General features: G+C 40.9%; 1 protein-coding gene across 7 annotated transcripts in view; it reads right to left on the minus strand.

Moving 5' to 3' along the window:
- Positions 1-16,670, minus strand: part of TIAM1 (TIAM Rac1 associated GEF 1) — a 222,692-nt gene that overhangs the window by 115,315 nt on the left and 90,707 nt on the right. Inside the window, exons 1-2 of one of the 7 annotated variants that reach the window (XM_087966681.1) lie at positions 2,128-2,702; positions 1,800-1,940 (exon numbers count right to left, since the gene is read on the minus strand). The exons of 2 other annotated variants lie outside the window; for them this stretch is intronic. The gene's annotated coding sequence lies outside the window, so the exon portion shown is untranslated. Of the gene's footprint in view, positions 1-1,670; positions 2,038-2,127; positions 2,703-16,670 lie in introns of those variants that run through there. 4 more of the 7 variants (XM_087966683.1, XM_087966685.1, XM_087966682.1 and 1 more) reach the window with 4 other exon arrangements.

The raw sequence follows: 16,670 nt of genomic DNA on the forward strand, positions 1-16,670 counted from the left end.
AAGGGAAGGGGAAGGGAATACCAAACACTGACATCTACTAGAAATTCTTCATTTTTAATATTTTAAAATAAAACTGTATATTTAAGATAGTAGTCACATTTTATATCAGCCTTATATTAAGGCACTTCATAAAATTTTATATCAGCCTTATATTAATGCACTTCATAAAATCAGCAGCATTCATGCACTGAAAACATAAGGAGAAAAATGTAATTTAAGCAGGGACGTCCACAGATGGAGTCAATGACCCAAAACAGTGGGTGGGACCAGACAGTTGACAGCCTGTGAATTTTTTAACACTCATTACATATATGTAAAAAAGATGGGCCCTTAATTGCCCAGTTTCACCTGCATTTTGATGTCATTTACACCCTCTGCAGATAAAAGCTAGGAGAGTATGGCTCTGTCAACTTCCTGCCTCCTGGAACTGATGGGCACCAATATAGAAAATTTGCTTTGATCACAGAAGAAATAATAAATCAAGAAATAATGCTATTAATAAAGAATGTACTTTTAAAATAATAAATACTGTATACTAAGAATACAACTATGACAGCAATTTTCAAAGTATTTCAAAGTGAAATCATGATTGTTTTTAAGGTCAAAATTGACATATTCACAGAAGCCTGGTCCAGAGAGGCTTTTTATGTCGATTTCACTTGATCACTTCAATCAATTTTGGAAAGTTACACTTCTAAAATTAATAACAGTTTTGACAACTAGATTTTCAGAAAACATAATGAAATGACCCACGCAAAGCAGCACTTGTGTCTTAATAAAGCTGAAGAAAATGTATTTTGTTTGTGTAACCTTGAGGAATCGGGTCCAAGTGACAAAATGCTGGGCCAGTCATGAAGTTCAAAATGCTGCCTATCTATTGCTATAATATCAGACAATCTGAGTCAGAAATCAGCAAGAGCTTTAACACCTCAACCCGATGCTCTCCAGATACATTGGGTAACAACTTTTTTTTTTTCATTTTCAGCCAGCAGCACCAGATTGGAGGGAACTGGTGTACACCATTCTATCTTGACTCAGTTTTATTGCATTTTGATACTGATATCAATTTACAATCTAATTTTGTACTACACTTTATTGCAGGGTCCAGGTAATTTCTCTCCTTAAACTTTGCTATTAATTTTGAACATGATCCAACTATTATTAACTTTATATCCTATCCAGCTTCTAATGATCTGAACAGTTACAAATAAAAACATTAAAAACAAAAAAATACAGAAAAATGAAGAGTGAAGATAGCAAGGTTGACTTAAAAAAAAACAGGAATTAAAAGAAACACAAATCAAAAACCTCTGCTACTCACATTTCATTATCTCCTAAAAGGAAAGAAACTTTAACTTGAAAGGAAAGTTCAAATTAATGTTAAAAGTTTGTAAGGAAAAAGTTGCCATAATTGCACAAAATGATTTTAAACAGCTGTTCTTTGGAACACTTTGCAAATCTAAATGGGACAGATCCAAGCCCTTCTTGTAACTAGAATGCAGTTTTTCCTTGGAAGAATCCTTTCGGGTGCCATAAAAAATATCGTTAGAATCATCCTGAGGGTCTTGCTGAATGGGAATTAAGCTAAGGTTCCTGAAGGCATGAAGGTGCAGAAAGCAAGTATAAATATTGCAGAATCACATTCCCAATTTTAAAGGTTCAGTACTCACAGCGGAATCTTGACTGAAACTGGAAACTTGCAGATCGTAAGCTTTAAACGTAACTCAGGTGATAGCTTATAATTATACAGACAAGCAGCTCAGGGAAAAGGCATCTTTAATATGTAACATGAAACTTACTGTCTTCACTGCCTCTTTGGAAATACTTTTACTCAATCACTCCTTCCCACTGCATCAAATTTCCTTTTTGAAAAAGTCTCACATTTCAGGTCTACAGATAAATGATGAAAAGATGGGGGGGAAATGAGAATTCTCGAAGGCCTATTTGTGTAAAATAAACAAAAGGACAACTTTCAGCTTCTAGCATGGAAGAAGATCACAAGGAATACTCTGTAAATAGCATACTAATGATGACAGCAACCACTCGTATACGTCTTTCCCAATCCCACTTTTTTGCATAGGGCTGTAAGCACACCCAATAGGAGAATATCTGCTGGTAGCTGCTTACCTCTTTCCTCAGTGGCAGAGACATATTCTCTGCTCTCATTTCAGAAAGCAGCCAATTCTAGCAACAAAAATGAGGAAGCATGAATCTTTCATTCCGTTTCTGGCTCAGAAAGTGGGTGTAACTTGTTAAGTTCCATGCTAAGTGGGAATGGGTCATTTGGGTGTATTTGTAAAGTTTTCTCTCTTCCCCCTCCTCCCTCCTTTTCTCAAGAATAAAAGCTTTTCTTTCTTTTTTTTTCACCCATTTTGTCATACAGAGAAAAGCAGGCTAGGGGTCTCCTTCAGTTCCCTGAAATCTAAATACCTACAAACACCACCTCACAGCCTAGACAAAGAAGCTTGGAAACAACTGCAGCTTTAGACAATCGGTGAAGAAACATAGTGAGCTGAATAAAAGACCAAGTCAGCCTTCTTAGGCCATTGCTCTCCAGGAGTGCTGGGTTGCCAAAAGATGTTGACAGCTATAATGCAACTGATATAGAGAGGGAAGCCTCGTCCACAAGTGAGAAATCGCACCCGTGCATCTTTGACACATGGTGAAGCAACAGGTCGATCAGGAAAGTCCATACAAAGAGCAGGCAAAGGCAGTTCCTGACTCACAACTGGATTAGGTGTCACAATGTCTCTGCCAACCAACTGGGGAATAAAGAATGCCTTCCTGCCACACCCTTTTCAATTTATGCTCTTTTTAACACTTGGAAGACCATGAGATATTTACAAAGACAAGCACCATTTGCAAAAAGGGAATTATATAAATCTGAATTTTCTCCGGCCAGAAAATTGAAAAGCTTTTAATGGTTATATCAAAATGCCATTTTATTCACTTGCACAATAAATACTTAGCTAGAATTTTAAAGGATACATTTTCTTTATATTTATCCTTTAAAAACCTGTTATGCTTCTCAGTAAAGGGAGTCAATGGAAAAAGACATGGGTCCATTCCGTAACTTCCAAACCTCCTGCCATCCACTGGTGTCACCAAATTTAACTTATGCCCTCATCATTTACTATGACTACAGTAGGGCTTCCTTAGTTCATTGGAAGTTGCAATTGGTTCAGAATATAGTGGCCAATTGCTATGGGATACTCACTGATGTGCCATCTGTAAAGCTTTGTGGGGGAAAACCTTAGAAGCAGAGCAAGACATGTTGCCTAGGGAATGGTCAGATAAGGGACAGCATAGCCACAGCTGCACAGAGCAGGAGTCTCCAACCTTGGCAACTTTAAGCCTGGAGGACTTCAGCTTTGCTGGCTGGGGAATTCTGGGAGTTGAAGTCCTCCAAACTTAAAGTTGCCAAGGTTGGAGACTCCTGGCATGGAGGATGTAGCAAGACGCCCAGAACAGACCTTCCCAAGTTTCCCAGGCTCTAAAGGAGACGGCAGGAGAACTGTACTTTCAGACTCACAACTGTTAATATATTGTTACATTAAAGTAGCATTAGCTTATCTGGTCATGTTTCCTATCTAGTCTATCTGATCGACTATCTGACTATTGTGTGATTATTTGCTTTTAATGAAAAAAATACTTTATCATGGATGTTAACTGCCAAGAGTCTTGTTGATTGAATACTAATCTAATAAATTCTCTTTCCCCAGGAGAACCAGCAGGCCCCTATTCTCCTAGCTTTCTGGAAAGACCTGAATGCCAATTCCCAGAAGCAGTAGCGTAAAGCAAAGCTAGAGACCTGCAAAACTGAATATTGGTTTGTAGAGGAGTATGGTTTCTGAGGCACCAGAAATTTTTGTGAGGGTTTTATGTTTTGTTTTTTATTTTTTTTATTGCCATCTGTAAGCCTCCCAGGATGTGGTGCATGAGATGGGTGGGAAGAAAAGTAAAAGGAAGATATGAAACAACTCAAGCTTCCCCAATTGTTGATCAATTACAATTCCCAACATTCTTTACTATTGCCCATAATAATAGTTAATAGTCCAGCAAAACCTGCAGGGTCACAGGTCCCATTCTGACTCAGAAAACAATATCACATCATAATTGTAATTTGCAGAACTACATCTGGAGAAGCAGAAACAGTGGTCCATGTGTAATATTGAAGCTGTAAGTTATGATTGCAATATTTCTTCCTCTTTTTTTGCACTCTTTATTCTTTAACTCTTTAATTTAATTTTTATTGGCTTTTACCATTGTGCATACAATATTTAATTTAATTTTTTTAAAAAAAAACAATAAAATTCAATGGTAGGTGTTATTAAGTCTTCAAGAAAGTGTCACACATTCCTGAATATCACTTATTTTAACACAGTAGCCATATTACTTCATTGGGTTAAAAACCAAGTTGTATCTTGGGCAGTCTTTAAACAGGCAAGGTTTAAATCTTCCATCCATCCAAAAATGGATGCACAAATATTTCATGAAGGCAGAGTTCTGCATCATGTTCAATTTTTAATGAAATGTAAACAAAGCAATTTGACAGTTCTGAAAAATGCACATTAGAAGACTACCTAACTTGTTTTCACAGTACCCTACATCTCTCACTCTCTTTCTAATCATTCTTGTGTTCTTAAGAGGTCGTAGGTAGAAGTCTTTAATCATCATATTTTCTCCCTTTCATTTACATTAGTTGAGGGCAGGTTACCACTTTGCCTATCAGATCCATGTGCCTTTAGGGAAAGGGTGTTGGTACTTACATGATACGCCCGTTCTCCGTAAGCTGTGAAGAGCATCCAGTAGTGGGAGGTGCTTCAGTCTCCTCTTGGATAGGCTGGGCTTAATTACAAGGACGCTCCTCCTCCTCCATGGTACTCCTCCCTAGCGTCCCCAGTTTTGGCGAAGTCGAAGTGTGGACACATTTCTGTTCTTCACCCTATCTAAGAGTTGGCCGGAATAGAAACCCCACCAGATGGAATTGGGTGGGGCTGGATGCTCTTCACAGCTCATGGAGAACAGGCATATCAGGTAAGTACCAAGCCCTTTCTCCCCTGAGCTGTTCAGAGCTTCCAGTAGTGGGACACACCAAAGCTTGGCCTGTCCTACGGGAGAGATGCTGTCTGGATCAATGGTCCCTCTTGGTCTCTGTGGACTCCTTGCAACACTCTCCTACCAAATGATGTCTCCGCAGAGGCAATGATGTCAATTTTATAGTGTCTGATGAAGGGTGATGGAGAAGCCCAAGTTGCTGCCCTGCAAATTTCTTCTATTGGCGCTTGTGTGGCCCATGCTGCCAATGTTGCTGCACTCCTTGTGGAATGCGCCGTTATGCCTCTAGGTACTGAAAGTGATTGGGCCTCATACGCTTTGGCAATTGTGGCCCTCAACCATCTGCCAATTGTAGAAGGAGAAACTTTGCACCCTTGTTAGGTTGAAAAGAAACGAAAAGAGATTCCATTTTCCTGAAAGCAGCTGTATGATCTAAGTAAATGCGTAGGGCGCATTTCACGTCAAGCCAATGCCATTGGTATTCAAGTCTATGAGTTGGTCTCGGGCAAAAGTTTGGGAGAATCAACTCTTGTGCCCTGTGGAATGTTGAATTGACCTTCAGCACAAATGTTGGATCTGGGCGGAGAACTACCCTGTCCTGGTGAAATATACAGAGGTCCTTTCTTACTGACAATGCAGCTAGTTCAGAAATTCATCTTGCTGACGTGATAGCTGTCAAAAACACCACCTTATATGTTAGAATGTGAAGACTCGTCGCCCTCAGAGGCTCGAAGGGTTTCTTCGTGAGAGCAGAAAGGACCTTGTAAAGCTCCCAAGTTGGGTAGCAGTGAATCACCGGGGGGAACGTAGTTTTTTGGCTCCCCGAATGAAACTACGAATGCAAGGATGATGTGAAATGGAACGCAGATTAGCCCAAGAAATGACCGAAACTAAGGCTGCCACCTGTCTTCGCAAGGTGTTGGGCGAAAGACCTCTGTCCAGACCCTCTTGCAAGAATTCTAATATTTGTGCCACTGATGGAGAAGTGGGTTCAATATTGAACTTAATACACCATTTACAAATGGTTCAGGTGGCATTGTAAATATGATTAGTCGATGGGTGCCAGAATGGTGGAAATGACTCTGTTGGAAATTTTCTCACCTTTTAGACGTCGCTGCTCAATCTCCATACAGCAAGGTAGAGCCATTGAGGATCCGGGTGTAGGACTGGACCCTGAGATAGAGCGGCTTTGTCCGGCGGAATTCTCCATGGTTCCACTAATGACAGATCTCGGAAGTCTGCAAACCACGGCTGCCTGGGCCAGTATGGCACTACTAGTGACAGTTCCGCTTTCTCCTCCAGAAGCTTTTGGATCATCTTGGGGATCAGTGGGGGGGGATGCATACAGTAGACCTGGTGGACAACAGCATCAAAGGGCATTGATATTCTCTGCTCCCTGGGTTGGGTACCTCGATATGAATCTCGGGAGTTGTGTGTTGAGAGTTGAGGTGAATAAGTCGATCACTAGTTGTCCGAATTTCAGGGCCGCTTTTTGAAATAGTGACGGATGCAGTTGCCACTGTGACTGATCGACCGTGGCCCTGCTCAGCCAGTCTGCCTGGATGTTTGACAGACCGGAGATGTGCTCTGCCCTGACAGAGACTAAATTCCTCTCCACCCAAAGTCACAACTTCTCTGCCTCCCTCATCAGTTGACCCGAGTGGATACCCCCGTTTGTTTATATGAGCCTTCGTTGTAACATTGTCTGTTAGAACCAGGACGTGTTTGGACTGAATTAGTGGAAGGAAGCTGTGAAGAGCCAGAAAGACAGCTCTGAGTTCCAATAGATTCATACTGCATGATTGTTCTAGAACAGACCAACGCCCCTGTGCCATGTAGTGTTGGTAGTGCGCTCCCCATCCAAACAGGCTGGCATTTGTCGTGATGATCGCTCTGTTGGGTTCCTTGAATAGGCAACCTTTGTTGATGACAGATGCGGCCCATCAGCAAAGGGATCTGAGGACCTTCGGTGGCACTAGTACCCGTGAGTTGGAAGTGTCTCTTCCTGACCTTTGGGAGGGCAGCAGGTACCATTGTAGGGTTCTGGAATGCAAACGGGCCCAGGGAACAATAGAAATACAGGAGATCAGTTTCCCTAATAGTTTAGATAACTGGATCAGGGGTACCCGTTTAAGGGTCCTGGTCTCCTGAGCTAGAAGCCTAATGCTCTCCTGCCTGTCGGGAGAAAGGAAGACTCTCCTTTCTATAGTATCTATGATGGCTCCTAGGTGAATTAAGCGAGTTGATGGGGTTGTGACTCTTGGCCCAATTTATAGAGAACCCATGATGTTGAAGAGCCTGTATCGTAAAACGGGTGTCTAGTTCGGACTGACTAACCAATGATGACAGAATTAAAATGTCAGCAAGATAACACTGTAACCGGATGGGTCTACCTCGGAGATGTCCGGCCAGAGCTGCCAAGACCTTAATGAATGCCCTAGGACCTGATGCTAGCCCGAAAGGAAGAGCCACATACTCAAAATGCATATTATTATAGCAAAATCTAAGAAATTTACTGTGGGGAGGCTGAATTGGAATGTGCAAGTATGCCTCTGATAAGTCTATAGATGTTAAAACATCGCCCTTCTTGATGCCCAGTAGGATAGATTGTAACGTGGTCATCTTAAATTTCCAGTACACCAGAGAGCGGTTGAGGTGTTTTAGATCTAAAATTGCCTTCCATCCCCCCGAACTCTTTGGAGCCACGAAAAGGTGTGAATAAAACCCCTGTCCTTGCTGATCCGGAACCACCGGTTGAATGGCCCGGATCTCCAGTAGATGTTGTATAGCCGCTTGCATAAGAGATCTTTTGACCGGGTCTCTAGACAGGGGAGATTTCATAAAGAAGTTCAGGGGAGTGGATTGGAATTCCAGAGCCAAACCAAATCTAACTATGTCCCTAACCCACGAGTTGGTGGTAGAGGACTCCCATTGATCGGCAAAGAATTGTAGCCGACCACCAAGAGGGATCTCCTGGGATTCCTTCTTGGGATGCCGGAAAAACCTGTTTCCAGTCCCCTGGAAAGGTCTCTTGCTTTGACCTCTCCTCCTAGTCCTGTCTCCAAAGTCGGACCTTTCGGGTGGTTGCCCTTGCCTATATTGCTGGGACCTTTAGGATCTGTTGGAGTAGGAACTCTGGTAGAAAGGGCAAAAGGAGTACCTCCGAAAGGACTGCAGATTTCTATTGTACAATTTCCGAAAAAGAGATGGCAAGAATTTTTTCTTGTTCCTAGATTCTATTAGGAGTGGATCGAGGGCAGTGCCAAATAGCTTGTTGCCTGAGATGGGTGCAGAGGCAAGCTTCCACTTGTGTTGTCAGCTTGCCAGTGTCTGAGCCAAAGTAGTCTGTGTGCAGATACCTGAAAGGCAGTGGCTCTGGAAGAAAATTTAACAGCATTAAACGTTGCATCCGCAGAAAATTCTGCTGCGGCTATGAGCTTGGCAATGTCCTGATGCACTCGTATATTGGAGTGGGGGATGGTGTCCCTCAGATGGCAAAGCCATCTTAAGGAAGATCTAGTAAAAAAGGATGTGGCAGTAGCTACCCTTATGGCCCACGCATCAGCTTGGTGAGCTCTGCAAAGCGCTAGTTCCGCCCTTTTTTCTTCTGGCTTAAATGCCTCCTCTGCTTCACCTGGGATAGTAGAGGAGGATGCCAAGGTCATCTACCTCGGGGTGTTAAGAGTATTAGCAAATTCAGGGGCCAGATTATAAAATTTCCTATTGTATCCCATGGGAGCAGGATAAGATGCAGCAGAGGCCCACTGTTTTTGAACTAGGTCTGAAAACATATGAGGCACTGGAATGACATCCGCTTCGGTAACAGGTTGAGAGAAGATTAGGTCTTCTGACACATCCTGTGAAATCTCTTGCTGTAAAGCTGGGGTTGATTTGTTAAGACGTGCAGTATTCTTGGCCTTGAATAATAGCTATTTAAATATTTGGGGACGAAACAGGCCCGTGAAAATTGGTTGGTCAGGAATAAGGCCTTCGTCCTGGGACATGCCCCGTTCTAGAGGGTCCTCCTCTGACAGCACCAGATCAGTCCCATGGGCTTAACCTGACTCAACCTGGAGCAACTGGTCATCTTGCTCACACTCCTCCTGTGGCTCCTGAAGGGGAGCATCTGGATAGATGGTAAACTCCCCATGGGAATGTACCTGTGTGCAACGTTGATCCATTCTGCTTACCGATTGCAGAGATTGTGAATCACAACCTGAGACTGTGGATCTTTGTCTGACAGCTGAAGACTGTTGGACTCCTGCTGTGATGCCCTGCCGAGTCGCCAGCTCCATCCACGCCCTCATCTTGGCAGGGACTTCGTCTGGTAAGATGTCCTCCTGACGAAGTCCGGCTGCTGTAGGGGTGAATGTGGCCTCAGGGGATCGACATGCTGTGGACGTTGTGGCCAAGCTCTGAAGGTGAGGTTGTGAGATGGATCCCCTCCTGGACTGTGAGGACAGGTCCAGGGATGGGGAAGGAGGGTTTGGGGATTCAGTTGGTTGTGGAGTAGGTGGGACTGTAGTGGACTTCTCAGTCTCCCACATATTTCTCCTCATATGCCATTCAATGGCCAGATGATGCCTTTGGGCATCCTTTTCGGAGGCTTTAGAAGGACCTTTTGGGTTCCTTGATTTTTCGTGAGCCCTGGTTGAGTCTCTTGAGGAAGTGGCTCTGGAACTTTTGCCTCTAAAGATATAATCTTTGCAAGTAGTAAAATAGCAGCGTGGGGTGGTTGGCAAGCCCAGAGGCCTGTTCCACAATTGGACAGGGAACCCTGTGAAATTAAGAATCCCCAGTAATTTGAACAAAATTATTATTATTATTATTATTATATTTATATATACACACACACACATACACATACACATATATCTACACACACAAACACATACACGTTTTCTTAAGTTTTTGCGGGTATTTATATGTATGGTATTCAGCTTTGTTCAGATATTTTCCCACATCATTATAGTTGTGCTTTTAAAGTTGTAGCGACATTTCGGCAGAATCTCATCTGCCATCATCAGGCTTGTGTATTGTGTTCGTCTGTGAGTCAGGCTTTCACAGCCGTTTCTGTTTTAAATTTGGTGCTAGCCTACTGCTGTGTTAGAATGGTTTTTTCTTCATCCTGATTGGTTAGGAGTCTTGGTCTGTGTTTATTAACCTGGAAAACGAAGGCATATATGAAGTCCCCTGCGTATCATGCCCTACCACATACATTGGACAGACCAATAGAAAAATAAGTACCCACCTGGATGAACACAAAAATGGAGTAAAAAAGTTGGACACACTTCCTCGCTAGTCCAACACATGAAAGCCACAGGTCATAGCATCGACTTCAATGGCACCAAAACCCTAGCCACTATAGAAAACCCCAGCTACAGAATTATCAGAGAAGCCATAGTGATTGAAAAAAGACCTGAAAGCATGAATAGAAGAGATGACTCCACCAGACTGTCAATTATCTGGAAGCCTGCACTCACAAACAAAAAAATCTCCACACCACAAGCCAGGCAAACACCTGGGCACAAACAGACCCCCCCCAATACCTCCAGCTCAAACACACCCCAATCAGACACCCAGATGAAACCTAGCTTCTTAATAAATGATAGCCGTCCGTTTACTCGAAGCCAAGCTGCACTAAAAGCCTCCAATACAGGAAACACAGTGTTGCCAGCCAATCAAGACAAAAAAATGCTACAAAACAGACAGAAGATATTAGAAACACAAATCAAGCAGAACACAGCAAACTCCAAGACCAATAAACACAGAGCAAGATTCCCAACCAATCAGGATGAAGAAAAAACCATTCTAACACAGCAGTAGGCTAGCACCAAATTTAAAACAGAAACAGCTGTGAAAGACTGACTCACAGACGAACACAATACACAAGCCTGATGATGGCAGATGAGATTCTGCCAAAACATCACTACAACTTTAAAAGCACAACTATAATGACGTGGGAAAATACCCGAACAAAGCTGAATACCATACATATATATTTATATACATATATAATTTTATTTTTTTAATTATTATATTTTTATTAATAATATCAGTAGTATTATTTTGATATTATTGGGAGCAAAATTAGACCGAATACGAGGAGAGAAATTTTGGGGAACACCTACTCAGGCCAAGGGCTTTGTACCTTAACAATAGGCCTGCTCCAGCTGCTGTGCACAGGCAGACTTAGGCCTTGGTGCTCACTGTGAAAAACTGCTGGAAATACACTGTGATAGTCAGCCAACCGAAACTCTCTGATTGGAATAGCAGGGCTTAAACCTTTTGGTCTTATTGAGTTAAGTCCAGTGAGAAAGTAAAATTAAACTTTATCACAGTAAATATATGTTGCCTGCCTTGCGCACTAGGCAAAATGGCGGCCGCTGTTTTGGCATGCAAACTTCCAGCAGCTACCCCCGCTTAAATCAGCGTCTCACACAAGAAAAGGCAAGCGGGGAAGGGTATCAGTGCTAGTGCTTCTACCCCCAGTGGTGTTCCATGGGGAAATGCCTCGGGCTGTTGAATTGACCGACCACGAGTCATGCTCATTGTTCGGTCTGGTGCTGCTTTAAATTCGCTATAACCAGCTGAATGGAGTGATTTATACGGAGGTCTGTTTAAGCAAATGCGACGTTAAGGCGAGAGACGTTTGAGCCAAAAGCCTCTCTTTCTCCTTGGAGCGCTGAAGGCGCTAATGAGGTATCGGAAGATCCGTCGATGGTGATTCTTTTAGATAAGACTGACGGAGTTGTTAAGGAATCTCAAGAGGGTAATTAGAGAAAGAGAATCAAACTTGAGAGTTTTGGAGAGTCTTTTTAGCTATTCTGGCCAACCAACAGAAAAAGCTGCCTAATCCTACGAAGGCTGAGCTAAAACTGGGGGTGCTAGGGAGGAGTACCATGGAGGAGGAGGATTAAGCCCAGCCTATCCAAGAGGAGACTGAAGCACCTCCCACTACTGGATGCTCTGAACAGCTCAGGGAAGAATGGGCAAGGAGACCTGCAATTACTGGGAGGAATACCATCAGCAAAATTAACATTGCAAATGTGCACCTCAAAGAAATCATGAAGATGTATTCTTTAAGATAGAGAAAAGGGACACTATGACTGTCTCGACATCTTGGCACTGAAGAAATTAAAATGGATAAATCCCTACTTAAATTTCTATTACAAATTAAATATATGGAATGTGCAATATATTCCATTAAAGGAGATAAAGCAGGTCAGATGCTTTGCAATTCTTATACATGCTTAACCCTGACTCTTAAAAGCCAATTGTAAATAAAAGAGTCTTCCATGTATAATTATAATAGATAACTCACTGGTACTAATCATACTAAAGGCAGCAAAATTCACATCTCCGTTCTGGACCACAAGACCAGCTCCAATATTGTTCCCAATGCTTCTAAAGGGTACCATGGTGGGAAAGGCTGAATAACACAGCTGGAAAATATTATTAATGATTCAGAAATGAAGATGCTAAAAATTATATAGAGTCAGCATTCTATTCTCAATCAAAAGCAACATCTAGAAGACACAGATATCAAATGCAACTAATTATATATGTAATTCTAAAGAAGCATTTTCTTCAACTGCAGCAAGTTAGAAATAAATTACTGAAACTTTCTTTTGAATAGTTTTGCAGAGTTAAAAGACATTAAGTGGGGCATACCATTTTGCTGTCAGCCTCTCTTCATGTGCACTCTGATGTAATTTGCGAATACTGCATTATTTTATTTAATTACTGCATGTTTATACAGGCATTACATTTATATTCTGCTCAAGATATCTACACAGATTTCCTTTCATTTGAATTATTTTAATAACTTAGATGACAAAGGAAAATGGAAAAATTCAACTTATGGAATAAAATATACACAAAAATTAAACAGATGCATGGAGAAATACAAGTCACTGACTTGAGTCAATAATAGACAATAAACAGAATCTGATCTTATTTAGCAAGGATCCTAAAAAAATTTGTGCAGAAAATCACTTTTTCTTTACTCATGCATTTTAACTATGTTTTAATTAGTCTTCCTCTGCAACTATAAATGAAGTAGATACGCTTAAAATTCAGCCTGACTGAAGATGGTGACTCATGGAGATGACATATTACAGTCTAAGCATATTCCAAAATCATAAATGATGCATACCAGTTCAGGAAAATTCACAGAGTCTGACTGATAGCTTAGCCAATAGCCCTTTAAGGCACAACAGTTGCTTGTCAACTCACGCCCACTACATTTTGAAAACAGGCATTTCCAGACTCTGGATCATCCTCTTCAATAACTAGTTAAGTTGAGAGAGTTCAGAAAAAGCATTCACATTGTTTTAGAGTGAAAAGGCAGAATATTTTGTCTGCTGAAATACATTTTTGATAAAAATGCACATTTCACCTATTTGCAATCTTCAACAAATGGCTATCAACATGGCTTACTTCAGATTTCATGATGGAGACATTTGGCTTAAAGACAGTAGTCTCAAAACAGCTCTCTTCAATATATTGCTTGCAATAACAGCTATGTAATTTGGAATTTTATTTTCAGGGAAACTTTGGGGATAGCAATGCAGTCCATTCAAAATTCTATTCGCTCTTCTTCAATTGCTTAAAAGCAGCAGTAAGAGAAAAAGCTATTCCTACTCCCTTCCATTATTCTTTAGTCTTTAAGCAGCAGCCACAGGTTTGAGAAAGTTTTCTGGGAAATCCTGGAGTAGCCCTTTATCCTGGCTATTCCTATCTCTATGCAACTTGCGTGTCATGCTCCCACTACACTTCCCCTGCTTGGCATGGAAGAAACAAAACTAGTTCTCCCGATCATTACTTGCCCTTGGCTTGTTCTTAACACTCTCTGTGTGTGCTCCTTTCAACTGTGGAACCCCAGATCTACAACTTGTAGCTCAGCTCTAGAGGGACACACATAGATGAAACAAGAAATGGACACTGTTGTGGGAAAGCTAGATCACAATTTCAATCAATTCTGCTTCTATGAAGCTTGTTCGTTTTCTCCGGCCAAATCAGCAAATCAGTTCTCTTTTTGCCCATTTTTAAAAGTTTCAATGCCACTTTTGTTACACTCTTCTCTCATGCTAGGAGGTTCCTCCAATCACGTCCTATAAAACCAATCACATCCTATTCCCCCCGTTTCATACTATTGAGGAAAATGAAATAATATTCTCCTTTATATACATACCAAACTCCACACATTGCATTAAAATGAAGCATTATTCGTTTCTATGAAGATCTCTTACCCAAATTCACGTCAGCTAAATTGAAGAAAATCCTTTCGAGTTCCCATAAAACAGGAAGCAACATGCTCTTCAAAATTAGGCAACTATCCTAGACTTTGGAACTGTGTCTCTGGAGCAAAAACAGGAGGGCTTATTCAACAGTTAAGTTGTCCATGCCATGCTGAAGAAAGCAGTATCACTGCTGGATAGGCAGGGTGAAAAACAGATTATGACATCTACTTGTAGTAGATGCAAATGAAACAGCACTGGGAAGATGAAAACATCAATGAGTTGCCACACCCTGAAGCACCTTTTAATTAATGTCTGCATCATGAGTTAACCCATTGTAGAAAAAGCCCTGTAAGAGGCACAGGAGTAGTTTTATGAGAAACAATGAAATGATAATTTTTTTAAATGAGTTAGCCACAATATATAAAATCATATTATAAAAGGGGGAGAAACAAAACATTTTCAAAAACACTCAGTGCTTTAGACCTCATGAGGGAATATTCTCAAGTGTTCTGACCTATGTGTGCGCCCTTTTAAGTCAGGGTTGGCCCCTTGGTGACTGTCCAGATGAATCTCTACAGCAGGGGTGTCCAACCTTGGCAACTTTAAGACTTGTGGACTTCAACTCCCAGAGTTGGACATCCCTGCTCTACAGTTTTTTGGGTATGACTCCAGAACTGGTTTACCATTGCCTCCTTCCTAAGGCTGAGAGAAAGTGACTGACCCAAGGTCACCCAATTGGCTTTGTGCCCAGGACAGAATTAGAACTCACAGCCTCTCAGTTTCCTTAACCACTATATTAAACTGGCTCTGTTAGCTGAAAGATTTAAAAAATAGCTGAAAGTATACTTAAATTTTTTCAACATAACTGGAAACTTGCAGAAGTAAAGAGATAGCAAGGTCATGGCTGTTTTTCAGAATCCAAGTGGATAAGCAGAAAAGCTTTCTCCTTACCTCCCCAAGATATCAAAGATTCTCCCAACCTTAAAAATTAAGCATAAGCAGGAATAGTTTTGATCACTTTGTTTTGAAGAATTCACTGTATTTCCATTGCAGTATAATCCTCTAAAGTGCTATCTAATATTATAAAACTCATGCAATATGCCAGCAAAACACATATTGCTTCCGAGAATTATGCAATGTTGGTTCAAATTTCTAATAGCTTTTAGACCTGCAACAAAATACTGCTCTGTATCCCTGGAACCTGGGGGGGGGGGGGATTAAGACCCCAACCTACCTGAAATAATCTTTATAGTTAGAAGCTAACAGGTTGCAAAGAGATCTCTGCAGAGAAGGGAAGAAGCAAAAAGGTGAAATATAAAAGAGGGTAGAGGAAAAAAGAGGAACATAAACATTTTATATTCTATGATCTTGAAACTTTGCCACTGTTTTACATGGTCTCTTGTTTTTAATATATCAGAATGTGGAGACCTTGAATGAGAACTAAAGGAAAGTGAGAATGGACAATGGTAACAGAATAAAAGAATTATTTTACAGAAACAATGCAAACACAGGCCTTCGTGTTTAGTTTAGTTAGTTTTCTTTAGTTTACTTTATTGTCATTGCACCTCGTACAATGGAATTAAATAAAAGAAGGAGCGCCTAGCTGCAGCATCCATATGCGCAGCCATCTTAGAAGCCATCTTTGTTCAAAAAGGAGTTGGGTTCATTCCCTGCCTTATAAAAGAGAAAAATATATCATGATATAGGAAAGAAAACATGGCTTCTTACATTAACCAAAGAGTGCACAACTCTAAGAAATAGATAACCAATTGCTTTCTGAGTGCAGAACTATAACTCCAGTGAAGTCCTAAGAGATGTGTTACATGATTCAATCCTGGTTTCCTCAATTTAACCTTTTTAAAAGACTTTGATGAAGAAACAAAATATTTGTTAAAGTTGCAGATGACATAATCTTGGATGGTATAATTAATACCTTAAAAGACAGAAATTAAATTCAACACAAAATTGTGTATTTCTCTTCCTCGTGTTTAATTCATTCATGCTGGGGAACTTTTGAACTGAATTTATATGCTGCTGTGTTTCTAAAAAATGCCATAGATATCCTGTAGGTACCATGGAATCAGTACAAACTGCCTTAGTTACTCCATACTCATAATTTCCTACCAGCACAGTAATCATTGTAATCTAGCTATACAACAGCAACCTCCACAACCAAACGAAAAACTTGGCAAATTAAAGAACTAAGATAAATTCAGGAGTCTAAGTTGAGATATATTTGGCTTGAAAACATTACTTGTGAAAATGATCTTAGAATAGTAGTTGATTGCAGACTGAGTATAATAGCACTTAGCAATAGGACGTAGACTTCACGGTGCTTTATAGCCCTCTTTAAGGGTTTTATAGAGT

This window comes from Notechis scutatus, chromosome 5, assembly GCF_049901735.1.
Source record: "Notechis scutatus isolate UNSWTSFEM ecotype Mainland chromosome 5, rNotScu1.2, whole genome shotgun sequence".
Lineage (NCBI taxonomy): Eukaryota > Metazoa > Chordata > Lepidosauria > Squamata > Elapidae > Notechis > Notechis scutatus.